Source organism: Ambystoma mexicanum, assembly GCF_040938575.1.
Source record: "Ambystoma mexicanum isolate Mex_15411 chromosome 12 unlocalized genomic scaffold, UKY_AmexF1_1 Mex_chr12_unloc.1, whole genome shotgun sequence".
NCBI lineage: Eukaryota > Metazoa > Chordata > Amphibia > Caudata > Ambystomatidae > Ambystoma > Ambystoma mexicanum.
Window position 1 is genome coordinate 5,817,212 of NW_027182322.1, and position 27,992 is coordinate 5,845,203.

The window sequence follows — 27,992 nt, forward strand, 5'->3', positions numbered from 1 at the left end:
GCATCCCTGCATGAGGGTGAGACAGGGAGGAGATAAAATCCCTGTATGAAGCCAAGAGAACGAGGCGGCATGAACATGCATCCTTGTATGCAGGTGTGACATGTAGTCATCATGAACATGCATCCCTTTATAAGGACATAACATGGAGGACGCATGAACATGAATGCCTGAATTTTATGGTGGTGGCCTTCGGGTGATTTGGCGCGTGCAATTGGTGAAGAGCACTTCTCCTGCGCAAAAAAATAAATTTACTATTAGCACCCCGGAGGGAGCCTCTGCACTTCTTATAGGGAGAAAACTCTGCAATGGAAGGGGACAGGGTCAATAACAGCTGTAAACTCTCACAAGACCATCACTGCTCTCACACTTTCCTGCTCTCAGGCTGGCGGGCCATTATCGGCCCTGGCTGCCGCACCATTGCCAGGTTTGTGTAACTATATTATTTCTAATTGGCTCCACTTTGATGACTTTCATTTGGATTCTGACTTGATTATTGAGATCTTAAATAAGTGACTGGGGATCAGGTGTCCACTTATTCTCATGGATAACATCACAACCAAGCTTTAATTCAAACATGAGTCATGACATCACAGATGGAGTACAGCTTATGATAGAGGTGGAACGTCACATTGTAGCAGCCCAAGTAGCTCGCCGTGATCATATAGTGGTTAGTACTCTGCGTTGTGGCCGCAGCAACCTCGGTTCGAATCCGAGTCACGGCATTGCGGTGAGGCAATGTCACGGCAGTTGGGCAGATATTTTAGAATTTCCATTAATACATTGGCAATCTCTGTGGAGGACTGAAACAATTCGATATGTCCTGTTACTGTTATGAACCTTTTGTTTCTTTAATGCTCTTTGCACACTTTTTCATCGGGTGACTGTAATGTATTTCAACCAAATCTAATTAAGAGCGCATTATGTGGTGACATTTGCAGTACATGAAACATTATAACACTGCATTTACGTCAATAACCACTAGCTTGATTAAGACATATGTATTGCAGCGACAGTATTTCCCAGTTACAAATGGGAATAAAAACAACATCCGCGAGGGATTGAACCAACGACATTTAACTGATGTTGCCAATGGAGCACGTTACAGAGAGCGCAAAGTCCCGCCTTTACAGTCACACGCTGATGATAATACAGATGTTTAAATAAACAGGCATATCTGTGGACTTGTGGTCTTTCTACATTGGGACTCATAGTCTAGTCCTAGGCTATTGTAGGCACTGGCGTATCTTCTAGTGGAATGAGAGGCATTCTGTAGTCGCGTGAAAGGACCTTTCAAGTCAATCTGATCTGTATTGTCCTGTGAAAAAAAATGTTCTTAGACACAGTGAGGAGTTTTTGGGGATAATGGGAAAATCATTTCCAACTAAATGACAGGAATTTCTTAGTCCAATCATGAGGTGTGCTAGGCATTTTTATACTGTGGCGGAAAGAGAGAGAGTATAACAGTCATTATAAATAAAGGGCCAAGGAAGTGACAGTTTATGGAAGGAACAATTTGCACATAGTTTTAGAATTTGGTCAGGAGGAGGACAATGTGCTTACACATATGAAACATTAGAAGGTAGACATTATGGAAGCACATATATTTCTTTATTTTTATTGTATTTGGGGAGAGGGGGTTAATATAGCACGTCCAATGTGGAAAAGTGCTTTCCATAGCACCTTGCAGGTGGGCGACATCTAGAGCTGTGCAGTAGCCACCCATGCCCCAGACGTCAAAGAGAACAAGAAGTTACACATGTTGGAAGTGAGGGTGAGACATTGAGGAGATATGATCCCGGTATGAAGCCGAGAAAAGGAGGAGGCGTGAACGTGCATCCATGTATGCAGGCGAGAAGGGAAGGAGCATTGGTCATGCATCCCTGCATGAGGGTGAGACAGGGAGGAGATATGATCCCCGTATGAAGCCGAGAGAAGGAGGAGGCGTGAACGTGCATCCATGTATGCGGGTGAGACAGGAAGGAGCATTGGTCATGCATCCCTGCATGAGGGTGAGACAGGGAGGAGATATGATCCCCGTATGAAGCCGAGAGAAGGAGGAGGCGTGAACTTGCATCCATGTATGCAGGCGAGAAGGGAAGGAGCATTGGTCATGCATCCCCTCATGAGGGTGAGACAGGGAGGAGATATGATCCCCGTATGAAGCCGAGAGAAGGAGGAGGCGTGAACGTGCATCCATGTATGCGGGCGAGACGGGAAGGAGCATTGGTCATGCATCCCTTCCCGAGGGTGAGACAGGGAGGAGATAAAATCCCCGTATGAAGCCGAGAGAACGAGGAGACATGAACGTGCATCCATGTATGCGGGCGAGAAGGGAAGGAGCATTGGTCATGCATCCCTGCATGAGGGTGAGACAGGGAGGAGATAAAATCCCTGTATGAAGCCAAGAGAACGAGGCGGCATGAACATGCATCCTTGTATGCAGGTGTGACATGGAGTCATCATGAACATGCATCCCTTTATAAGGACATAACATGGAGGACGCATGAACATGAATGCCTGAATTTTATGGTGGTGGCCTTCGGGTGATTTGGCACGTGCAATTGGTAAAGAGCACTTCTCCTGCGCAAAAAAATAAATTTACTATTAGCACCCCGGAGGGAGCCTCTGCACTTCTTATAGGGAGAAAACTCTGCAATGGAAGGGGACAGGTTCAATAACAGCTGTAAACTCTCACAAGACCATCACTGCTCTCACACTTTCCTGCTCTCAGGCTGGCGGGCCATTATCAGCCCTGGCTGCCGCACCATTGCCAGGTTTGTGTAACTATATTATTTCTAATTGGCTCCACTTTGATGACTTTCATTTGGATTCTGACTTGATTATTGAGATCTTAAATAAGTGACTGGGGATCAGGTGTCCACTTATTCTCATGGATAACATCACAACCAACCTTTAATTCAAACATGAGTCATGACATCACAGATGGAGTACAGCTTATGATAGAGGTGGAACGTCACATTGTAGCAGCCCAAGTAGCTCGCTGTGATCGTATAGTGGTTAGTACTCTGCGTTGTGGCCGCAGCAACCTCGGTTCGAATCCGAGTCACGGCATTGCGGTGAGGCAATATCACGGCAGTTGGGCAGATATTTTAGAATTTCCATTAATACATTGGCAATCTCTGTGGAGGACTGAAACAATTCGATATGTCCTGTTACTGTTATGAACCTTTTGTTTCTTTAATGCTCTTTGCACACTTTTTCATCGGGTGACTGTAATGTATTTCAACCAAATCTAATTAAGAGCGCATTATGTGGTGACATTTGCAGTACATGAAACATTATAACACTGCCATTTACGTCAATAACCACTAGCTTGATTAAGACATATGTATTGCAGCGACAGTATTTCCCAGTTACAAATGGGAATAAAAACAACATCCGCGAGGGATTGAACCAACGACATTTAACTGATGTTGCCAATGGAGCGCGTTACAGAGAGCGCAAAGTCCCGCCTTTACAGTCACACGCTGATGATAATACAGATGTTTAAATAAACAGGCATATCTGTGGACTTGTGGTCTTTCTACATTGGGACTCATAGTCTAGTCCTAGGCTATTGTAGGCACTGGCATATCTTCTAGTGGAATGAGAGGCATTCTGTAGTCGCGTGAAAGGACCTTTCAAGTCAATCTGATCTGTATTGTCCTGTGAAAAAAAATGTTCTTAGACACAGTGAGGAGTTTTTGGGGATAATGGGAAAATCATTTCCAACTAAATGACAGGAATTTCTTAGTCCAATCATGAGGTGTGCTAGGCATTTTTATACTGTGGCGGAAAGAGAGAGAGTATAACAGTCATTATAAATAAAGGGCCAAGGAAGTGACAGTTTATGGAAGGAACAATTTGCACATAGTTTTAGAATTTGGTCAGGAGGAGGACAATGTGCTTACACATATGAAACATTAGAAGGTAGACATTATGGAAGCACATATATTTCTTTATTTTTATTGTATTTGGGGAGAGGGGGTTAATATAGCACGTCCAATGTGGAAAAGTGCTTTCCATAGCACCTTGCAGGTGGGCGACATCTAGAGCTGTGCAGTAGCCACCCATGCCCCAGACGTCAAAGAGAACAAGAAGTTACACATGTTGGAAGTGAGGGTGAGACATTGAGGAGATATGATCCCCATATGAAGCCGAGAAAAGGAGGAGGCGTGAACGTGCATCCATGTATGCAGGCGAGAAGGGAAGGAGCATTGGTCATGCATCCCTGCATGAGGGTGAGACAGGGAGGAGATATGATCCCCGTATGAAGCCGAGAGAAGGAGGAGGTGTGAACGTGCATCCATGTATGCGGGCGAGACAGGAAGGAGCATTGGTCATGCATCCCTGCATGAGGGTGAGACAGGGAGGAGATATGATCCCCGTATGAAGCCGAGAGAAGGAGGAGGCGTGAACGTGCATCCATGTATGCAGGCGAGAAGGGAAGGAGCATTGGTCATGCATCCCCTCATGAGGGTGAGACAGGGAGGAGATATGATCCCCGTATGAAGCCGAGAGAAGGAGGAGGCGTGAACGTGCATCCATGTATGCGGGCGAGACGGGAAGGAGCATTGGTCATGCATCCCTTCCCGAGGGTGAGACAGGGAGGAGATAAAATCCCCGTATGAAGCCGAGAGAACGAGGAGACATGAACGTGCATCCATGTATGCGGGCGAGAAGGGAAGGAGCATTGGTCATGCATCCCTGCATGAGGGTGAGACAGGGAGAAGATAAAATCCCTGTATGAAGCCAAGAGAACGAGGCGGCATGAACATGCATCCTTGTATGCAGGTGTGACATGGAGTCATCATGAACATGCATCCCTTTATAAGGACATAACATGGAGGACGCATGAACATGAATGCCTGAATTTTATGGTGGTGGCCTTCGGGTGATTTGGCACGTGCAATTGGTGAAGAGCACTTCTCCTGCGCAAAAAAATAAATTTACTATTAGCACCCCGGAGGGAGCCTCTGCACTTCTTATAGGGAGAAAACTCTGCAATGGAAGGGGACAGGGTCAATAACAGCTGTAAACTCTCACAAGACCATCACTGCTCTCACACTTTCCTGCTCTCAGGCTGGCGGGCCATTATCGGCCCTGGCTGCCGCACCATTGCCAGGTTTGTGTAACTATATTATTTCTAATTGGCTCCACTTTGATGACTTTCATTTGGATTCTGACTTGATTATTGAGATCTTAAATAAGTGACTGGGGATCAGGTGTCCACTTATTCTCATGGATAACATCACAACCAACCTTTAATTCAAACATGAGTCATGACATCACAGATGGAGTACAGCTTATGATAGAGGTGGAACGTCACATTGTAGCAGCCCAAGTAGCTCGCCGTGATCGTATAGTGGTTAGTACTCTGCGTTGTGGCCGCAGCAAACTCGGTTCGAATCCGAGTCACGGCATTGCGGTGAGGCAATGTCACGGCAGTTGGGCAGATATTTTAGAATTTCCATTAATACATTGGCAATCTCTGTGGAGGACTGAAACAATTCGATATGTCCTGTTACTGTTATGAACCTTTTGTTTCTTTAATGCTCTTTGCACACTTTTTCATCGGGTGACTGTAATGTATTTCAACCAAATCTAATTAAGAGCGCATTATGTGGTGACATTTGCAGTACATGAAACATTATAACACTGCCATTTACGTCAATAACCACTAGCTTGATTAACACATATGTATTGCAGCCACAGTATTTCCCAGTTACAAATGGGAATAAAAACAACATCCGCGAGGGATTGAACCAACAACATTTAACTGATGTTGCCAATGGAGCGCGTTACAGAGAGCGCGAGGTCCCGCCTTTACAGTCACACGCTGATGATAATACAGATGTTTAAATAAACAGGCATATCTGTGGACTTGTGGTCTTTCTACATTGGGACTCATAGTCTAGTCCTAGGCTATTGTAGGCACTGGCGTATCTTTTAGTGGAATGAGAGGCATTCTGTAGTCGCGTGAAAGGACCTTTCAAGTCAATCTGATCTGTATTGTCCTGTGAAAAAAAGCGTTCTTAGACACAGTGAGGAGTTTTTGGGGATAATGGGAAAATCATTTCCAACTAAATGACAGGAATTTCTTAGTCCAATCATGAGGTGTGCTATGCTTTTTTATACTGTGGCGGAAAGAGAGAGAGTATAACAGTCATTATAAATAAAGGGCCAAGGAAGTGACAGTTTATGGAAGGAACAATTTGCACATAGTTTTAGAATGTGGTCAGGAGGAGGACAATGTGCTTACACATATGAAACATTAGAAGGTAGACATTATGGAAGCACATATATTTCTTTATTTTTATTGTATTTGGGGAGAGGGGGTTAATATAGCACGTCCAATGTGGAAAAGTGCTTTCCATAGCACTTTGCAGGTGGGCGACATCTAGAGCTGTGCAGTAGCCACCCATGCCCCAGACGTCAAAGAGAACAAGAAGTTACACATGTTGGAAGTGAGGGTGAGACATTGAGGAGATATGATCCCCCTATGAAGCAGAGAAAAGGAGGAGGCGTGAACGTGCATCCATGTATGCAGGTGAGAAGGGAAGGAACATTGGTCATGCATCCCTGCATGAGGGTGAGACAGGGAGGAGATATGATCCCCGTATGAAGCCAAGAGAAGGAGGAGGCGTGAACGTGCATCCATGTATGCGGGCGAGACAGGAAGGAGCATTGGTCATGCATCCCTGCATGAGGGTGAGACAGGGAGGAGATATGATCCCCGTATGAAGCCGAGAGAAGGAGGAGGCGTGAACGTGCATCCATGTATGCGGGCGAGACAGGAAGGAGCATTGGTCATGCATCCCTGCATGAGGGTGAGACAGGGAGGAGATATGATCCCCGTATGAAGCCGAGAGAAGGAGGAGGCGTGAACGTGCATCCATGTATGCGGGCGAGACGGGAAGGAGCATTGGTCATGCATCCCTTCCCGAGGGTGAGACAGGGAGGAGATAAAATCCCCGTATGAAGCCGAGAGAACGAGGAGACATGAACGTGCATCCATGTATGCGGGCGAGAAGGGAAGGAGCATTGGTCATGCATCCCTGCATGAGGGTGAGACAGGGAAGAGATAAAATCCCTGTATGAAGCCAAGAGAACGAGGCGGCATGAACATGCATCCTTGTATGCAGGTGTGACATGTAGTCATCATGAACATGCATCCCTTTATAAGGACATAACATGGAGGACGCATGAACATGAATGCCTGAATTTTATGGTGGTGGCCTTCGGGTGATTTGGCGCGTGCAATTGGTGAAGAGCACTTCTCCTGCGCAAAAAAATAAATTTACTATTAGCACCCCGGAGGGAGCCTCTGCACTTCTTATAGGGAGAAAACTCTGCAATGGAAGGGGACAGGGTCAATAACAGCTGTAAACTCTCACAAGACCATCACTGCTCTCACACTTTCCTGCTCTCAGGCTGGCGGGCCATTTTCGGCCCTGGCTGCCGCACCATTGCCAGGTTTGTGTAACTATATTATTTCTAATTGGCTCCACTTTGATGACTTTCATTTGGATTCTGACTTGATTATTGAGATCTTAAATAAGTGACTGGGGATCAGGTGTCCACTTATTCTCCTGGATAACATCACAACCAACCTTTAATTCAAACATGAGTCATGACATCACAGATGGAGTACAGCTTATGATAGAGGTGGAACAACACATTGTAGCAGCCCAAGTAGCTCGCCGTGATCGTATAGTGGTTAGTACTCTGCGTTGTGGCCACAGCAACCTTGGTTGGAATCCGAGTCACGGCATTGCGGTGAGGCAATGTCACCGCAGTTGGGCAGATATTTTACAATTTCCATTAATACATTGGCAATCTCTGTGGAGGACTGAAACAATTCGATATGTCCTGTTACTGTTATGAACCTTTTGTTTCTTTAATGCTCTTTGCACACTTTTTCATCGGGTGACTGTAATGTATTTCAACCAAATCTAATTAAGAGCGCATTATGTGGTGACATTTGCAGTACATGAAACATTATAACACTGCCATTTACGTCAATAACCACTAGCTTGATTAAGACATATGTATTGCAGCGACAGTATTTCCCAGTTACAAATGGGAATAAAAACAACATCCGCGAGGGATTGAACCAACGACATTTAACTGATGTTGCCAATGGAGCGCGTTACAGAGAGCGCAAAGTCCCGCCTTTACAGTCACACGCTGATGATAATACAGATGTTTAAATAAACAGGCATATCTGTGGACTTGTGGTATTTCTACATTGGGACTCATAGTCTAGTCCTAGGCTATTGTAGGCACTGGCGTATCTTCTAGTGGAATGAGAGGCATTCTGTAGTCGCGTGAAAGGACCTTTCAAGTCAATCTGATCTGTATTGTCCTGTGAAAAAAAATGTTCTTAGACACAGTGAGGAGTTTTTGGGGATAATGGGAAAATCATTTCCAACTAAATGACAGGAATTTCTTAGTCCAATCATGAGGTGTGCTAGGCATTTTTATACTGTGGCGGAAAGAGAGAGAGTATAACAGTCATTATAAATAAAGGGCCAAGGAAGTGACAGTTTATGGAAGGAACAATTTGCACATAGTTTTAGAATTTGGTCAGGAGGAGGACAATGTGCTTACACATATGAAACATTAGAAGGTAGACATTATGGAAGCACATATATTTCTTTATTTTTATTGTATTTGGGGAGAGGGGGTTAATATAGCACGTCCAATGTGGAAAAGTGCTTTCCATAGCACCTTGCAGGTGGGCGACATCTAGAGCTGTGCAGTAGCCACCCATGGCCCAGACGTCAAAGAGAACAAGAAGTTACACATGTTGGAAGTGAGGGTGAGGCATTGAGGAGATATGATCCCGGTATGAAGCCGAGAAAAGGAGGAGGCGTGAACGTGCATCCATGTATGCAGGCGAGAAGGGAAGGAGCATTGGTCATGCATCCCTGCATGAGGGTGAGACAGGGAGGAGATATGATCCCCGTATGAAGCCGAGAGAAGGAGGAGGCGTGAACGTGCATCCATGTATGCGGGCGAGACAGGAAGGAGCATTGGTCATGCATCCCTGCATGAGGGTGAGACAGGGAGGAGATATGATCCCCGTATGAAGCCGAGAGAAGGAGGAGGTGTGAACGTGCATCCATGTATGCAGGCGAGAAGGGAAGGAGCATTGGTCATGCATCCCCTCATGAGGGTGAGACAGGGAGGAGATATGATCCCCGTATGAAGCCGAGAGAAGGAGGAGGCGTGAACGTGCATCCATGTATGCGGGCGAGACGGGAAGGAGCATTGGTCATGCATCCCTTCCCGAGGGTGAGACAGGGAGGAGATAAAATCCCCGTATGAAGCCGAGAGAACGAGGAGACATGAACGTGCATCCATGTATGCGGGCGAGAAGGGAAGGAGCATTGGTCATGCATCCCTGCATGAGGGTGAGACAGGGAGGAGATAAAATCCCTGTATGAAGCCAAGAGAACGAGGCGGCATGAACATGCATCCTTGTATGCAGGTGTGACATGGAGTCATCATGAACATGCATCCCTTTATAAGGACATAACATGGAGGACGCATGAACATGAATGCCTGAATTTTATGGTGGTGGCCTTCGGGTGATTTGGCACGTGCAATTGGTGAAGAGCACTTCTCCTGCGCAAAAAAATAAATTTACTATTAGCACCCCGGAGGGAGCCTCTGCACTTCTTATAGGGAGAAAACTCTGCAATGGAAGGGGACAGGTTCAATAACAGCTGTAAACTCTCACAAGACCATCACTGCTCTCACACTTTCCTGCTCTCAGGCTGGCGGGCCATTATCAGCCCTGGCTGCCGCACCATTGCCAGGTTTGTGTAACTATATTATTTCTATTTGGCTCCACTTTGATGACTTTCATTTGGATTCTGACTTGATTATTGAGATCTTAAATAAGTGACTGGGGATCAGGTGTCCACTTATTCTCATGGATAACATCACAACCAACCTTTAATTCAAACATGAGTCATGACATCACAGATGGAGTACAGCTTATGATAGAGGTGGAACGTCACATTGTAGCAGCCCAAGTAGCTCGCCGTGATCGTATAGTGGTTAGTACTCTGCGTTGTGGCCGCAGCAACCTCGGTTCGAATCCGAGTCACGGCATTGCGGTGAGGCAATGTCACGGCAGTTGGGCAGATATTTTAGAATTTCCATTAATACATTGGCAATCTCTGTGGAGGACTGAAACAATTCGATATGTCCTGTTACTGTTATGAACCTTTTGTTTCTTTAATGCTCTTTGCACACTTTTTCATCGGGTGACTGTAATGTATTTCAACCAAATCTAATTAAGAGCGCATTATGTGGTGACATTTGCAGTACATGAAACATTATAACACTGCCATTTACGTCAATAACCACTAGCTTGATTAAGACATATGTATTGCAGCGACAGTATTTCCCAGTTACAAATGGGAATAAAAACAACATCCGCGAGGGATTGAACCAACGACATTTAACTGATGTTGCCAATGGAGCGCGTTACAGAGAGCGCAAAGTCCCGCCTTTACAGTCACACGCTGATGATAATACAGATGTTTAAATAAACAGGCATATCTGTGGACTTGTGGTCTTTCTACATTGGGACTCATAGTCTAGTCCTAGGCTATTGTAGGCACTGGCGTATCTTCTAGTGGAATGAGAGGCATTCTGTAGTCGCGTGAAAGGACCTTTCAAGTCAATCTGATCTGTATTGTCCTGTGAAAAAAAATGTTCTTAGACACAGTGAGGAGTTTTTGGGGATAATGGGAAAATCATTTCCAACTAAATGACAGGAATTTCTTAGTCCAATCATGAGGTGTGCTAGGCATTTTTATACTGTGGCGGAAAGAGAGAGAGTATAACAGTCATTATAAATAAAGGGCCAAGGAAGTGACAGTTTATGGAAGGAACAATTTGCACATAGTTTTAGAATTTGGTCAGGAGGAGGACAATGTGCTTACACATATGAAACATTAGAAGGTAGACATTATGGAAACACATATATTTCTTTATTTTTATTGTATTTGGGGAGAGGGGGTTAATATAGCACGTCCAATGTGGAAAAGTGCTTTCCATAGCACCTTGCAGGTGGGCGACATCTAGAGCTGTGCAGTAGCCACCCATGCCCCAGACGTCAAAGAGAACAAGAAGTTACACATGTTGGAAGTGAGGGTGAGACATTGAGGAGATATGATCCCCGTATGAAGCCGAGAAAAGGAGGAGGCGTGAACGTGCATCCATGTATGCAGGCGAGAAGGGAAGGAGCATTGGTCATGCATCCCTGCATGAGGGTGAGACAGGGAGGAGATATGATCCCCGTATGAAGCCGAGAGAAGGAGGAGGTGTGAACGAACGTGCATCCATGTATGCGGGCGAGACAGGAAGGAGCATTGGTCATGCATCCCTGCATGAGGGTGAGACAGGGAGGAGATATGATCCCCGTATGAAGCCGAGAGAAGGAGGAGGCGTGAACGTGCATCCATGTATGCAGGCGAGAAGGGAAGGAGCATTGGTCATGCATCCCCTCATGAGGGTGAGACAGGGAGGAGATATGATCCCCGTATGAAGCCGAGAGAAGGAGGAGGCGTGAACGTGCATCCATGTATGCGGGCGAGACGGGAAGGAGCATTGGTCATGCATCCCTTCCCGAGGGTGAGACAGGGAGGAGATAAAATCCCCGTATGAAGCCGAGAGAACGAGGAGACATGAACGTGCATCCATGTATGCGGGCGAGAAGGGAAGGAGCATTGGTCATGCATCCCTGCATGAGGGTGAGACAGGGAGAAGATAAAATCCCTGTATGAAGCCAAGAGAACGAGGCGGCATGAACATGCATCCTTGTATGCAGGTGTGACATGGAGTCATCATGAACATGCATCCCTTTATAAGGACATAACATGGAGGACGCATGAACATGAATGCCTGAATTTTATGGTGGTGGCCTTCAGGTGATTTGGCACGTGCAATTGGTGAAGAGCACTTCTCCTGCGCAAAAAAATAAATTTACTATTAGCACCCCGGAGGGAGCCTCTGCACTTCTTATAGGGAGAAAACTCTGCAATGGAAGGGGACAGGGTCAATAACAGCTGTAAACTCTCACAAGACCATCACTGCTCTCACACTTTCCTGCTCTCAGGCTGGCGGGCCATTATCGGCCCTGGCTGCCGCACCATTGCCAGGTTTGTGTAACTATATTATTTCTAATTGGCTCCACTTTGATGACTTTCATTTGGATTCTGACTTGATTATTGAGATCTTAAATAAGTGACTGGGGATCAGGTGCCCACTTATTGTCATGGATAACATCACAACCAACCTTTAATTCAAACATGAGTCATGACATCACCGATGGATTACAGTTTATGATAGAGGTGGAACGTCACATTGTAGCAGCCCAAGTAGCTCGCCGTGATCGTATAGTGGTTAGTACTCTGCGTTGTGGCCGCAGCAACCTCGGTTCGAATCCGAGTCACGGCATTGCGGTGAGGCAATGTCACGGCAGTTGGGCAGATATTTTAGAATTTCCATTAATACATTGGCAATCTCTGTGGAGGACTGAAACAATTCGATATGTCCTGTTACTGTTATGAACCTTTTGTTTCTTTAATGCTCTTTGCACACTTTTTCATCGGGTGACTGTAATGTATTTCAACCAAATCTAATTAAGAGCGCATTATGTGGTGACATTTGCAGTACATGAAACATTATAACACTGCCATTTACGTCAATAACCACTAGCTTGATTAAGACATATGTATTGCAGCGACAGTATTTCCCAGTTACAAATGGGAATAAAAACAACATCCGCGAGGGATTGAACCAACGACATTTAACTGATGTTGCCAATGGAGCGCGTTACAGAGAGCGCGAGGTCCCGCCTTTACAGTCACACGCTGATGATAATACAGATGTTTAAATAAACAGGCATATCTGTGGACTTGTGGTCTTTCTACATTGGGACTCATAGTCTAGTCCTAGGCTATTGTAGGCACTGGCGTATCTTTTAGTGGAATGAGAGGCATTCTGTAGTCGCGTGAAAGGACCTTTCAAGTCAATCTGATCTGTATTGTCCTGTGAAAAAAAGCGTTCTTAGACACAGTGAGGAGTTTTTGGGGATAATGGGAAAATCATTTCCAACTAAATGACAGGAATTTCTTAGTCCAATCATGAGGTGTGCTAGGCTTTTTTATACTGTGGCGGAAAGAGAGAGAGTATAACAGTCATTATAAATAAAGGGCGAAGGAAGTGACAGTTTATGGAAGGAACAATTTGCACATAGTTTTAGAATGTGGTCAGGAGGAGGACAATGTGCTTACACATATGAAACATTAGAAGGTAGACATTATGGAAGCACATATATTTCTTTATTTTTATTGTATTTGGGGAGAGGGGGTTAATATAGCACGTCCAATGTGGAAAAGTGCTTTCCATAGCACCTTGCAGGTGGGCGACATCTAGATCTGTGCAGTAGCCACCCATGCCCCAGACGTCAAAGAGAACAAGAAGTTACACATGTTGGAAGTGAGGGTGAGACATTGAGGAGATATGATCCCCGTATGAAGCCGAGAGAAGGAGGAGGCGTGAACGTGCATCCATGTATGCAGGCGAGAAGGGAAGGAGCATTGGTCATGCATCCCTGCATGAGGGTGAGACAGGGAGGAGATATGATCCCCGTATGAAGCCGAGAGAAGGAGGAGGCGTGAACGTGCATCCATGTATGCGGGCGAGACAGGAAGGAGCATTGGTCATGCATCCCTGCATGAGGGTGAGACAGGGAGGAGATATGATCCCCGTATGAAGCCGAGAGAAGGAGGAGGCGTGAACGTGCATCCATGTATGCATGCGAGAAGGGAAGGAGCATTGGTCATGCATCCCTGCATGAGGGTGAGACAGGGAGGAGATATGATCCCCGTATGAAGCCGAGAGAAGGAGGAGGCGTGAACGTGCATCCATGTATGCGGGCGAGACAGGAAGGAGCATTGGTCATGCATCCCTGCATGAGGGTGAGACAGGGAGGAGATATGATCCCCGTATGAAGCCGAGAGAAGGAGGAGGCGTGAACGTGCATCCATGTATGCGGGCGAGACGGGAAGGAGCATTGGTCATGCATCCCTTCCTGAGGGTGAGACAGGGAGGAGATAAAATCCCCGTATGAAGCCGAGAGAACGAGGAGACATGAACGTGCATCCATGTATGCGGGCGAGAAGGGAAGGAGCATTGGTCATGCATCCCTGCATGAGGGTGAGACAGGGAGGAGATAAAATCCCTGTATGAAGCCAAGAGAACGAGGCGGCATGAACATGCATCCTTGTATGCAGGTGTGACATGGAGTCATCATGAACATGCATCCCTTTATAAGGACATAACATGGAGGACGCATGAACATGAATGCCTGAATTTTATGGTGGTGGCCTTCGGGTGATTTGGCACGTGCAATTGGTGAAGAGCACTTCTCCTGCGCAAAAAAATAAATGTACTATTAGCACCCCGGAGGGAGCCTCTGCACTTCTTATAGGGAGAAAACTCTGCAATGGAAGGGGACAGGGTCAATAACAGCTGTAAACTCTCACAAGACCATCACTGCTCTCACACTTTCCTGCTCTCAGGCTGGCGGGCCATTATCGGCCCTGGCTGCCGCACCATTGCCAGGTTTGTGTAACTGTATTATTTCTAATTGGCTCCACTTTGATGACTTTCATTTGGATTCTGACTTGATTATTGAGATCTTAAATAAGTGACTGGGGATCAGGTGTCCACTTATTCTCATGGATAACATCACAACCAACCTTTAATTCAAACATGAGTCATGACATCACAGATGGAGTACAGCTTATGATAGAGGTGGAACGTCACATTGTAGCAGCCCAAGTAGCTCGCTGTGATCGTATAGTGGTTAGTACTCTGCGTTGTGGCCGCAGCAACCTCTGTTCGAATCCGAGTCACAGCATTGCGGTGAGGCAATGTCACGGCAGTTGGGCAGATATTTTACAATTTCCATTAATACATTGGCAATCTCTGTGGAGGACTAAAACAATTCGATATGTCCTGTTACTGTTATGAACCTTTTGTTTCTTTAATGCTCTTTGCACACTTTTTCATCGGGTGACTGTAATGTATTTCAACCAAATCTAATTAAGAGCGCCTTATGTGGTGACATTTGCAGTACATGAAACATTATAACACTGCCATTTACGTCAATAACCACTAGCTTGATTAAGACATATGTATTGCAGCAACAGTATTTCCCAGTTACAAATGGGAATAAAAACAACATCCGCGAGGGATTGAACCAACGACATTTAACTGATGTTGCCAATAGAGCGCGTTACAGAGAGCGCGAGGTCCCGCCTTTACAGTCACAAGCTCATGATAATACAGATGTTTAAATAAACAGGCATATCTGTGGACTTGTTGTCTTTCTACATTGGGACTCATAGTCTAGTCCTAGGCTATTGTAGGCACTGGCGTATCTTTTAGTGGAATGAGAGGCATTCTGTAGTCGCGTGAAAGGACCTTTCAAGTCAATCTGATCTGTATTGTCCTGTGAAAAAAAGCGTTCTTAGACACAGTGAGGAGTTTTTGGGGATAATGGGAAAATAATTTCCAACTAAATGACAGGAATTTCTTAGTCCAATCATGAGGTGTGCTAGGCGTTTTTATACTGTGGCGGAAAGAGAGAGAGTATAACAGTCATTATAAATAAAGGGCCAAGGAAGTGACAGCTTATGGAAGGAACAATTTGCACATAGTTTTAGAATGTGGTCAGGAGGAGGACAATGTGCTTACACATATGAAACATTAGAAGGTAGACATTATGGAAGCACATATATTTCTTTATTTTTATTGTATTTGGGGAGAGGGGGTTAATATAGCACGTCCAATGTGGAAAAGTGCTTTCCATAGCACCTTGCAGGTGGGCGACATCTAGAGCTGTGCAGTAGCCACCCATGCCCCAGACGTCAAAGAGAACAAGAAGTTACACATGTTGGAAGTGAGGGTGAGACATTGAGGAGATATGATCCCCGTATGAAGCCGAGAGAAGGAGGAGGCGTGAACGTGCATCCATGTATGCAGGCGAGAAGGGAAGGAGCATTGGTCATGCATCCCTGCATGAGGGTGAGACAGGGAGGAGATATGATCCCCGTATGAAGCCGAGAGAAGGAGGAGGCGTGAACGTGCATCCATGTATGCGGGCGAGACAGGAAGGAGCCTTGGTCATGCATCCCTGCATGAGGGTGAGACAGGGAGGAGATATGATCCCCGTATGAAGCCGAGAGAAGGAGGAGGCGTGAACGTGCATCCATGTATGCGGGCGAGACGGGAAGGAGCATTGGTCATGCATCCCTTCCTGAGGGTGAGACAGGGAGGAGATAAAATCCCCGTATGAAGCCGAGAGAACGAGGAGACATGAACGTGCATCCATGTATGCGGGCGAGAAGGGAAGGAGCATTGGTCATGCATCCCTGCATGAGGGTGAGACAGGGGAGGAGATAAAATCCCTGTATGAAGCCAAGAGAACGAGGCGGCATGAACATGCATCCTTGTATGCAGGTGCGACATGGAGTCATCATGAACATGCATCCCTTTATAAGGACATAACATGGAGGACGCATGAACATGAATGCCTGAATTTTATGGTGGTGGCCTTCGGGTGATTTGGCACGTGCAATTGGTGAAGAGCACTTCTCCTGCGCAAAAAAATAAATGTACTATTAGCACCCCGGAGGGAGCCTCTGCACTTCTTATAGGGAGAAAACTCTGCAATGGAAGGGGACAGGGTCAATAACAGCTGTAAACTCTCACAAGACCATCACTGCTCTCACACTTTCCTGCTCTCAGGCTGGCGGGCCATTATCGGCCCTGGCTGCCGCACGATTGCCAGGTTTGTGTAACTATATTATTTCTAATTGGCTCCACTTTGATGACTTTCATTTGGATTCTGACTTGATTATTGAGATCTTAAATAAGTGACTGGGGATCAGGTGTCCACTTATTCTCATGGATAACATCACAACCAACCTTTAATTCAAACATGAGTCATGACATCACAGATGGAGTACAGCTTATGATAGAGGTGGACGTCACATTGTAGCAGCCCAAGTAGTTCGTCGTGATCGTATAGTGGTTAGTACTCTGCGTTGTGGCCGCAGCAACCTCGGTTCGAATCCGAGTCACGGCATTGCGGTGAGGCAATGTCACCGCAGTTGGGCAGATATTTTACAATTTCCATTAATACATTGGCAATCTCTGTGGAGGACTGAAACAATTCGATATGTCCTGTTACTGTTATGAACCTTTTGTTTCTTTAATGCTCTTTGCACACTTTTTCATCGGGTGACTGTAATGTATTTCAACCAAATCTAATTAAGAGCGCATTATGTGGTGACATTTGCAGTACATGAAACATTATAACACTGCCATTTACGTCAATAACCACTAGCTTGATTAAGACATATGTATTGCAGCGACAGTATTTCCCAGTTACAAATGGGAATAAAAACAACATCCGCGAGGGATTGAACCAACGACATTTAACTGATGTTGCCAATGGAGCGCGTTACAGAGAGCGCAAGGTCCCGCCTTTACAGTCACACGCTGATGATAATACAGATGTTTAAATAAACAGGCATATCTGTGGACTTGTGGTCTTTCTACATTGGGACTCATAGTCTAGTCCTAGGCTATTGTAGGCACTGGCGTATCTTTTAGTGGAATGAGAGGCATTCTGTAGTCGCGTGAAAGGACCTTTCAAGTCAATCTGATCTGTATTGTCCTGTGAAAAAAAGCGTTCTTAGACACAGTGAGGAGTTTTTGGGGATAATGGGAAAATCATTTACAACTAAATGACAGGAATTTCTTAGTCCAATCATGAGGTGTGCTAGGCTTTTTTGTACTGTGGCGGAAAGAGAGAGAGTATAACAGTCATTATAAATAAAGGGCCAAGGAAGTGACAGTTTATGGAAGGAACAATTTGCACATAGTTTTAGAATGTGGTCAGGAGGAGGACAATGTGCTTACACATATGAAACATTAGAAGGTAGACATTATGGAAGCACATATATTTCTTTATTTTTATTGTATTTGGGGAGAGGGGGTTAATATAGCACGTCCAATGTGGAAAAGTGCTTTTCATAGCACCTTGCAGGAGGGCGACATCTAGAGCTGTGCAGTAGCCACCCATGCCCCAGACGTCAAAGAGAACAAGAAGTTACACATGTTGGAAGTGAGGGTGAGACATTGAGGAGATATGATCCCCATATGAAGCCGAGAAAAGGAGGAGGCGTGAACGTGCATCCATGTATGCAGGCGAGAAGGGAAGGAGCATTGGTCATGCATCCCTGCATGAGGGTGAGACAGGGAGGAGATATGATCCCCGTATGAAGCCGAGAGAAGGAGGAGGTGTGAACGTGCATCCATGTATGCGGGCGAGACAGGAAGGAGCATTGGTCATGCATCCCTGCATGAGGGTGAGACAGGGAGGAGATATGATCCCCGTATGAAGCCGAGAGAAGGAGGAGGCGTGAACGTGCATCCATGTATGCAGGCGAGAAGGGAAGGAGCATTGGTCATGCATCCCCTCATGAGGGTGAGACAGGGAGGAGATATGATCCCCGTATGAAGCCGAGAGAAGGAGGAGGCGTGAACGTGCATCCATGTATGCGGGCGAGACGGGAAGGAGCATTGGTCATGCATCCCTTCCCGAGGGTGAGACAGGGAGGAGATAAAATCCCCGTATGAAGCCGAGAGAACGAGGAGACATGAACGTGCATCCATGTATGCGGGCGAGAAGGGAAGGAGCATTGGTCATGCATCCCTGCATGAGGGTGAGACAGGGAGAAGATAAAATCCCTGTATGAAGCCAAGAGAACGAGGCGGCATGAACATGCATCCTTGTATGCAGGTGTGACATGGAGTCATCATGAACATGCATCCCTTTATAAGGACATAACATGGAGGACGCATGAACATGAATGCCTGAATTTTATGGTGGTGGCCTTCGGGTGATTTGGCACGTGCAATTGGTGAAGAGCACTTCTCCTGCGCAAAAAAATAAATTTACTATTAGCACCCCGGAGGGAGCCTCTGCACTTCTTATAGGGAGAAAACTCTGCAATGGAAGGGGACAGGGTCAATAACAGCTGTAAACTCTCACAAGACCATCACTGCTCTCACACTTTCCTGCTCTCAGGCTGGCGGGCCATTATCGGCCCTGGCTGCCGCACCATTGCCAGGTTTGTGTAACTATATTATTTCTAATTGGCTCCACTTTGATGACTTTCATTTGGATTCTGACTTGATTATTGAGATCTTAAATAAGTGACTGGGGATCAGGTGTCCACTTATTCTCATGGATAACATCACAACCAACCTTTAATTCAAACATGAGTCATGACATCACAGATGGAGTACAGCTTATGATAGAGGTGGAACGTCACATTGTAGCAGCCCAAGTAGCTCGCCGTGATCGTATAGTGGTTAGTACTCTGCGTTGTGGCCGCAGCAAACTCGGTTCGAATCCGAGTCACGGCATTGCGGTGAGGCAATGTCACGGCAGTTGGGCAGATATTTTAGAATTTCCATTAATACATTGGCAATCTCTGTGGAGGACTGAAACAATTCGATATGTCCTGTTACTGTTATGAACCTTTTGTTTCTTTAATGCTCTTTGCACACTTTTTCATCGGGTGACTGTAATGTATTTCAACCAAATCTAATTAAGAGCGCATTATGTGGTGACATTTGCAGTACATGAAACATTATAACACTGCCATTTACGTCAATAACCACTAGCTTGATTAACACATATGTATTGCAGCCACAGTATTTCCCAGTTACAAATGGGAATAAAAACAACATCCGCGAGGGATTGAACCAACGACATTTAACTGATGTTGCCAATGGAGCGCGTTACAGAGAGCGCGAGGTCCCGCCTTTACAGTCACACGCTGATGATAATACAGATGTTTAAATAAACAGGCATATCTGTGGACTTGTGGTCTTTCTACATTGGGACTCATAGTCTCGTCCTAGGCTATTGTAGGCACTGGCGTATCTTTTAGTGGAATGAGAGGCATTCTGTAGTCGCGTGAAAGGACCTTTCAAGTCAATCTGATCTGTATTGTCCTGTGAAAAAAAGCGTTCTTAGACACAGTGAGGAGTTTTTGGGGATAATGGGAAAATCATTTCCAACTAAATGACAGGAATTTCTTAGTCCAATCATGAGGTGTGCTATGCTTTTTTATACTGTGGCGGAAAGAGAGAGAGTATAACAGTCATTATAAATAAAGGGCCAAGGAAGTGACAGTTTATGGAAGGAACAATTTGCACATAGTTTTAGAATGTGGTCAGGAGGAGGACAATGTGCTTACACATATGAAACATTAGAAGGTAGACATTATGGAAGCACATATATTTCTTTATTTTTATTGTATTTGGGGAGAGGGGGTTAATATAGCACGTCCAATGTGGAAAAGTGCTTTCCATAGCACTTTGCAGGTGGGCGACATCTAGAGCTGTGCAGTAGCCACCCATGCCCCAGACGTCAAAGAGAACAAGAAGTTACACATGTTGGAAGTGAGGGTGAGACATTGAGGAGATATGATCCCCCTATGAAGCAGAGAAAAGGAGGAGGCGTGAACGTGCATCCATGTATGCAGGTGAGAAGGGAAGGAACATTGGTCATGCATCCCTGCATGAGGGTGAGACAGGGAGGAGATATGATCCCCGTATGAAGCCGAGAGAAGGAGGAGGCGTGAACGTGCATCCATGTATGCGGGCGAGACAGGAAGGAGCATTGGTCATGCATCCCTGCATGAGGGTGAGACAGGGAGGAGATATGATCCCCGTATGAAGCCGAGAGAAGGAGGAGGCGTGAACGTGCATCCATGTATGCGGGCGAGACAGGAAGGAGCATTGGTCATGCATCCCTGCATGAGGGTGAGACAGGGAGGAGATATGATCCCCGTATGAAGCCGAGAAAAGGAGGAGGCGTGAACGTGCATCCATGTATGCGGGCGAGACGGGAAGGAGCATTGGTCATGCATCCCTTCCCGAGGGTGAGACAGGGAGGAGATAAAATCCCCGTATGAAGCCGAGAGAACGAGGAGACATGAACGTGCATCCATGTATGCGGGCGAGAAGGGAAGGAGCATTGGTCATGCATCCCTGCATGAGGGTGAGACAGGGAAGAGATAAAATCCCTGTATGAAGCCAAGAGAACGAGGCGGCATGAACATGCATCCTTGTATGCAGGTGTGACATGTAGTCATCATGAACATGCATCCCTTTATAAGGACATAACATGGAGGACGCATGAACATGAATGCCTGAATTTTATGGTGGTGGCCTTCGGGTGATTTGGCGCGTGCAATTGGTGAAGAGCACTTCTCCTGCGCAAAAAAATAAATTTACTATTAGCACCCCGGAGGGAGCCTCTGCACTTCTTATAGGGAGAAAACTCTGCAATGGAAGGGGACAGGGTCAATAACAGCTGTAAACTCTCACAAGACCATCACTGCTCTCACACTTTCCTGCTCTCAGGCTGGCGGGCCATTTTCGGCCCTGGCTGCCGCACCATTGCCAGGTTTGTGTAACTATATTATTTCTAATTGGCTCCACTTTGATGACTTTCATTTGGATTCTGACTTGATTATTGAGATCTTAAATAAGTGACTGGGGATCAGGTGTCCACTTATTCTCCTGGATAACATCACAACCAACCTTTAATTCAAACATGAGTCATGACATCACAGATGGAGTACAGCTTATGATAGAGGTGGAACAACACATTGTAGCAGCCCAAGTAGCTCGCCGTGATCGTATAGTGGTTAGTACTCTGCGTTGTGGCCACAGCAACCTTGGTTGGAATCCGAGTCACGGCATTGCGGTGAGGCAATGTCACCGCAGTTGGGCAGATATTTTACAATTTCCATTTATACATTGGCAATCTCTGTGGAGGACTGAAACAATTCGATATGTCCTGTTACTGTTATGAACCTTTTGTTTCTTTAATGCTCTTTGCACACTTTTTCATCGGGTGACTGTAATGTATTTCAACCAAATCTAATTAAGAGTGCATTATGTGGTGACATTTGCAGTACATGAAACATTATAACACTGCCATTTACGTCAATAACCACTAGCTTGATTAAGACATATGTATTGCAGCGACAGTATTTCCCAGTTACAAATGGGAATAAAAACAACATCCGCGAGGGATTGAACCAACGACATTTAACTGATGTTGCCAATGGAGCGCGTTACAGAGAGCGCAAAGTCCCGCCTTTACAGTCACACGCTGATGATAATACAGATGTTTAAATAAACAGGCATATCTGTGGACTTGTGGTATTTCTACATTGGGACTCATAGTCTAGTCCTAGGCTATTGTAGGCACTGGCGTATCTTCTAGTGGAATGAGAGGCATTCTGTAGTCGCGTGAAAGGACCTTTCAAGTCAATCTGATCTGTATTGTCCTGTGAAAAAAAATGTTCTTAGACACAGTGAGGAGTTTTTGGGGATAATGGGAAAATCATTTCCAACTAAATGACAGGAATTTCTTAGTCCAATCATGAGGTGTGCTAGGCATTTTTATACTGTGGCGGAAAGAGAGAGAGTATAACAGTCATTATAAATAAAGGGCCAAGGAAGTGACAGTTTATGGAAGGAACAATTTGCACATAGTTTTAGAATTTGGTCAGGAGGAGGACAATGTGCTTACACATATGAAACATTAGAAGGTAGACATTATGGAAGCACATATATTTCTTTATTTTTATTGTATTTGGGGAGAGGGGGTTAATATAGCACGTCCAATGTGGAAAAGTGCTTTCCATAGCACCTTGCAGGTGGGCGACATCTAGAGCTGTGCAGTAGCCACCCATGGCCCAGACGTCAAAGAGAACAAGAAGTTACACATGTTGGAAGTGAGGGTGAGGCATTGAGGAGATATGATCCCGGTATGAAGCCGAGAAAAGGAGGAGGCGTGAACGTGCATCCATGTATGCAGGCGAGAAGGGAAGGAGCATTGGTCATGCATCCCTGCATGAGGGTGAGACAGGGAGGAGATATGATCCCCGTATGAAGCCGAGAGAAGGAGGAGGCGTGAACGTGCATCCATGTATGCGGGCGAGACAGGAAGGAGCATTGGTCATGCATCCCTGCATGAGGGTGAGACAGGGAGGAGATATGATCCCCGTATGAAGCCGAGAGAAGGAGGAGGTGTGAACGTGCATCCATGTATGCAGGCGAGAAGGGAAGGAGCATTGGTCATGCATCCCCTCATGAGGGTGAGACAGGGAGGAGATATGATCCCCGTATGAAGCCGAGAGAAGGAGGAGGCGTGAACGTGCATCCATGTATGCGGGCGAGACGGGAAGGAGCATTGGTCATGCATCCCTTCCCGAGGGTGAGACAGGGAGGAGATAAAATCCCCGTATGAAGCCGAGAGAACGAGGAGACATGAACGTGCATCCATGTATGCGGGCGAGAAGGGAAGGAGCATTGGTCATGCATCCCTGCATGAGGGTGAGACAGGGAGGAGATAAAATCCCTGTATGAAGCCAAGAGAACGAGGCGGCATGAACATGCATCCTTGTATGCAGGTGTGACATGGAGTCATCATGAACATGCATCCCTTTATAAGGACATAACATGGAGGACGCATGAACATGAATGCCTGAATTTTATGGTGGTGGCCTTCGGGTGATTTGGCACGTGCAATTGGTGAAGAGCACTTCTCCTGCGCAAAAAAATAAATTTACTATTAGCACCCCGGAGGGAGCCTCTGCACTTCTTATAGGGAGAAAACTCTGCAATGGAAGGGGACAGGTTCAATAACAGCTGCAAACTCTCACAAGACCATCACTGCTCTCACACTTTCCTGCTCTCAGGCTGGCGGGCCATTATCAGCCCTGGCTGCCGCACCATTGCCAGGTTTGTGTAACTATATTATTTCTATTTGGCTCCACTTTGATGACTTTCATTTGGATTCTGACTTGATTATTGAGATCTTAAATAAGTGACTGGGGATCAGGTGTCCACTTATTCTCATGGATAACATCACAACCAACCTTTAATTCAAACATGAGTCATGACATCACAGATGGAGTACAGCTTATGATAGAGGTGGAACGTCACATTGTAGCAGCCCAAGTAGCTCGCCGTGATCGTATAGTGGTTAGTACTCTGCGTTGTGGCCGCAGCAACCTCGGTTCGAATCCGAGTCACGGCATTGCGGTGAGGCAATGTCACGGCAGTTGGGCAGATATTTTAGAATTTCCATTAATACATTGGCAATCTCTGTGGAGGACTGAAACAATTCGATATGTCCTGTTACTGTTATGAACCTTTTGTTTCTTTAATGCTCTTTGCACACTTTTTCATCGGGTGACTGTAATGTATTTCAACCAAATCTAATTAAGAGCGCATTATGTGGTGACATTTGCAGTACATGAAACATTATAACACTGCCATTTACGTCAATAACCACTAGCTTGATTAAGACATATGTATTGCAGCGACAGTATTTCCCAGTTACAAATGGGAATAAAAACAACATCCGCGAGGGATTGAACCAACGACATTTAACTGATGTTGCCAATGGAGCGCGTTACAGAGAGCGCAAAGTCCCGCCTTTACAGTCACACGCTGATGATAATACAGATGTTTAAATAAACAGGCATATCTGTGGACTTGTGGTCTTTCTACATTGGGACTCATAGTCTAGTCCTAGGCTATTGTAGGCACTGGCGTATCTTCTAGTGGAATGAGAGGCATTCTGTAGTCGCGTGAAAGGACCTTTCAAGTCAATCTGATCTGTATTGTCCTGTGAAAAAAAATGTTCTTAGACACAGTGAGGAGTTTTTGGGGATAATGGGAAAATCATTTCCAACTAAATGACAGGAATTTCTTAGTCCAATCATGAGGTGTGCTAGGCATTTTTATACTGTGGCGGAAAGAGAGAGAGTATAACAGTCATTATAAATAAAGGGCCAAGGAAGTGACAGTTTATGGAAGGAACAATTTGCACATAGTTTTAGAATTTGGTCAGGAGGAGGACAATGTGCTTACACATATGAAACATTAGAAGGTAGACATTATGGAAACACATATATTTCTTTATTTTTATTGTATTTGGGGAGAGGGGGTTAATATAGCACGTCCAATGTGGAAAAGTGCTTTCCATAGCACCTTGCAGGTGGGCGACATCTAGAGCTGTGCAGTAGCCACCCATGCCCCAGACGTCAAAGAGAACAAGAAGTTACACATGTTGGAAGTGAGGGTGAGACATTGAGGAGATATGATCCCCGTATGAAGCCGAGAAAAGGAGGAGGCGTGAACGTGCATCCATGTATGCAGGCGAGAAGGGAAGGAGCATTGGTCATGCATCCCTGCATGAGGGTGAGACAGGGAGGAGATATGATCCCCGTATGAAGCCGAGAGAAGGAGGAGGTGTGAACGAACGTGCATCCATGTATGCGGGCGAGACAGGAAGGAGCATTGGTCATGCATCCCTGCATGAGGGTGAGACAGGGAGGAGATATGATCCCCGTATGAAGCCGAGAGAAGGAGGAGGCGTGAACGTGCATCCATGTATGCAGGCGAGAAGGGAAGGAGCATTGGTCATGCATCCCCTCATGAGGGTGAGACAGGGAGGAGATATGATCCCCGTATGAAGCCGAGAGAAGGAGGAGGCGTGAACGTGCATCCATGTATGCGGGCGAGACGGGAAGGAGCATTGGTCATGCATCCCTTCCCGAGGGTGAGACAGGGAGGAGATAAAATCCCCGTATGAAGCCGAGAGAACGAGGAGACATGAACGTGCATCCATGTATGCGGGCGAGAAGGGAAGGAGCATTGGTCATGCATCCCTGCATGAGGGTGAGACAGGGAGAAGATAAAATCCCTGTATGAAGCCAAGAGAACGAGGCGGCATGAACATGCATCCTTGTATGCAGGTGTGACATGGAGTCATCATGAACATGCATCCCTTTATAAGGACATAACATGGAGGACGCATGAACATGAATGCCTGAATTTTATGGTGGTGGCCTTCAGGTGATTTGGCACGTGCAATTGGTGAAGAGCACTTCTCCTGCGCAAAAAAATAAATTTACTATTAGCACCCCGGAGGGAGCCTCTGCACTTCTTATAGGGAGAAAACTCTGCAATGGAAGGGGACAGGGTCAATAACAGCTGTAAACTCTCACAAGACCATCACTGCTCTCACACTTTCCTGCTCTCAGGCTGGCGGGCCATTATCGGCCCTGGCTGCCGCACCATTGCCAGGTTTGTGTAACTATATTATTTCTAATTGGCTCCACTTTGATGACTTTCATTTGGATTCTGACTTGATTATTGAGATCTTAAATAAGTGACTGGGGATCAGGTGCCCACTTATTGTCATGGATAACATCACAACCAACCTTTAATTCAAACATGAGTCATGACATCACCGATGGATTACAGTTTATGATAGAGGTGGAACGTCACATTGTAGCAGCCCAAGTAGCTCGCCGTGATCGTATAGTGGTTAGTACTCTGCGTTGTGGCCGCAGCAACCTCGGTTCGAATCCGAGTCACGGCATTGCGGTGAGGCAATGTCACGGCAGTTGGGCAGATATTTTAGAATTTCCATTAATACATTGGCAATCTCTGTGGAGGACTGAAACAATTCGATATGTCCTGTTACTGTTATGAACCTTTTGTTTCTTTAATGCTCTTTGCACACTTTTTCATCGGGTGACTGTAATGTATTTCAACCAAATCTAATTAAGAGCGCATTATGTGGTGACATTTGCAGTACATGAAACATTATAACACTGCCATTTACGTCAATAACCACTAGCTTGATTAAGACATATGTATTGCAGCGACAGTATTTCCCAGTTACAAATGGGAATAAAAACAACATCCGCGAGGGATTGAACCAACGACATTTAACTGATGTTGCCAATGGAGCGCGTTACAGAGAGCGCGAGGTCCCGCATTTACAGTCACACGCTGATGATAATACAGATGTTTAAATAAACAGGCATATCTGTGGACTTGTGGTCTTTCTACATTGGGACTCATAGTCTAGTCCTAGGCTATTGTAGGCACTGGCGTATCTTTTAGTGGAATGAGAGGCATTCTGTAGTCGCGTGAAAGGACCTTTCAAGTCAATCTGATCTGTATTGTCCTGTGAAAAAAAGCGTTCTTAGACACAGTGAGGAGTTTTTGGGGATAATGGGAAAATCATTTCCAACTAAATGACAGGAATTTCTTAGTCCAATCATGAGGTGTGCTAGGCTTTTTTATACTGTGGCGGAAAGAGAGAGAGTATAACAGTCATTATAAATAAAGGGCGAAGGAAGTGACAGTTTATGGAAGGAACAATTTGCACATAGTTTTAGAATGTGGTCAGGAGGAGGACAATGTGCTTACACATATGAAACATTAGAAGGTAGACATTATGGAAGCACATATATTTCTTTATTTTTATTGTATTTGGGGAGAGGGGGTTAATATAGCACGTCCAATGTGGAAAAGTGCTTTCCATAGCACCTTGCAGGTGGGCGACATCTAGATCTGTGCAGTAGCCACCCATGCCCCAGACGTCAAAGAGAACAAGAAGTTACACATGTTGGAAGTGAGGGTGAGACATTGAGGAGATATGATCCCCGTATGAAGCCGAGAGAAGGAGGAGGCGTGAACGTGCATCCATGTATGCAGGCAAGAAGGGAAGGAGCATTGGTCATGCATCCCTGCATGAGGGTGAGACAGGGAGGAGATATGATCCCCGTATGAAGCCGAGAGAAGGAGGAGGCGTGAACGTGCATCCATGTATGCGGGCGAGACAGGAAGGAGCATTGGTCATGCATCCCTGCATGAGGGTGAGACAGGGAGGAGATATGATCCCCGTATGAAGCCGAGAGAAGGAGGAGGCGTGAACGTGCATCCATGTATGCATGCGAGAAGGGAAGGAGCATTGGTCATGCATCCCTGCA

General features: G+C 45.7%; 5 non-coding genes across 5 annotated transcripts; all 5 read left to right on the top strand.

The window, feature by feature from the left end:
- Window positions 1-3,000: 3,000 nt before the first annotated feature.
- TRNAH-GUG (transfer RNA histidin (anticodon GUG)) lies at window positions 3,001-3,072 on the top strand. The gene has a single exon. It is a non-coding gene; the product is annotated as a tRNA-His (tRNA).
- Window positions 3,073-10,053: 6,981 nt separating this feature from the next.
- On the top strand, window positions 10,054-10,125 carry TRNAH-GUG (transfer RNA histidin (anticodon GUG)). The gene has a single exon. It is a non-coding gene; the product is annotated as a tRNA-His (tRNA).
- Window positions 10,126-12,408: 2,283 nt separating this feature from the next.
- Window positions 12,409-12,480, top strand: TRNAH-GUG (transfer RNA histidin (anticodon GUG)). The gene has a single exon. It is a non-coding gene; the product is annotated as a tRNA-His (tRNA).
- An 11,683-nt stretch (window positions 12,481-24,163) lies between these two features.
- TRNAH-GUG (transfer RNA histidin (anticodon GUG)) lies at window positions 24,164-24,235 on the top strand. The gene has a single exon. It is a non-coding gene; the product is annotated as a tRNA-His (tRNA).
- A 2,283-nt stretch (window positions 24,236-26,518) lies between these two features.
- TRNAH-GUG (transfer RNA histidin (anticodon GUG)) lies at window positions 26,519-26,590 on the top strand. Its single transcript has one exon. It is a non-coding gene; the product is annotated as a tRNA-His (tRNA).
- The last annotated feature ends 1,402 nt before the right edge of the window (window positions 26,591-27,992 follow it).